We start from the raw sequence: 250 nt of genomic DNA on the forward strand, positions 1-250 counted from the left end.
CGCCCCCGGGACCCCCGCCCGCCCCGGCGCTGCGGCACAGCCCCCCTCCCGCGGGGTGCTGCGGGGTCGGTGGCACCTGGCAGGGCGCGGGTCCCGCTGTCCCCGTGCCGGGCTGCGGGGTGCCGGTGCGTCCCGCGCGTCCTGCCAGAATCGCTTGTGCGGGAGGTGCGGGGCAGAGCTCTGGGGGTCCCGCTCCGCCCTTTTCACCTGCAGTGCCCTTTCGGGGTCAGGGCATTCCCGGTGTCTCGGA

The sequence above is a fragment of the Passer montanus genome, unplaced genomic scaffold (genome assembly GCF_014805655.1).
Source record: "Passer montanus isolate IOZ18808 unplaced genomic scaffold, ASM1480565v1 scaffold43, whole genome shotgun sequence".
Lineage (NCBI taxonomy): Eukaryota > Metazoa > Chordata > Aves > Passeriformes > Passeridae > Passer > Passer montanus.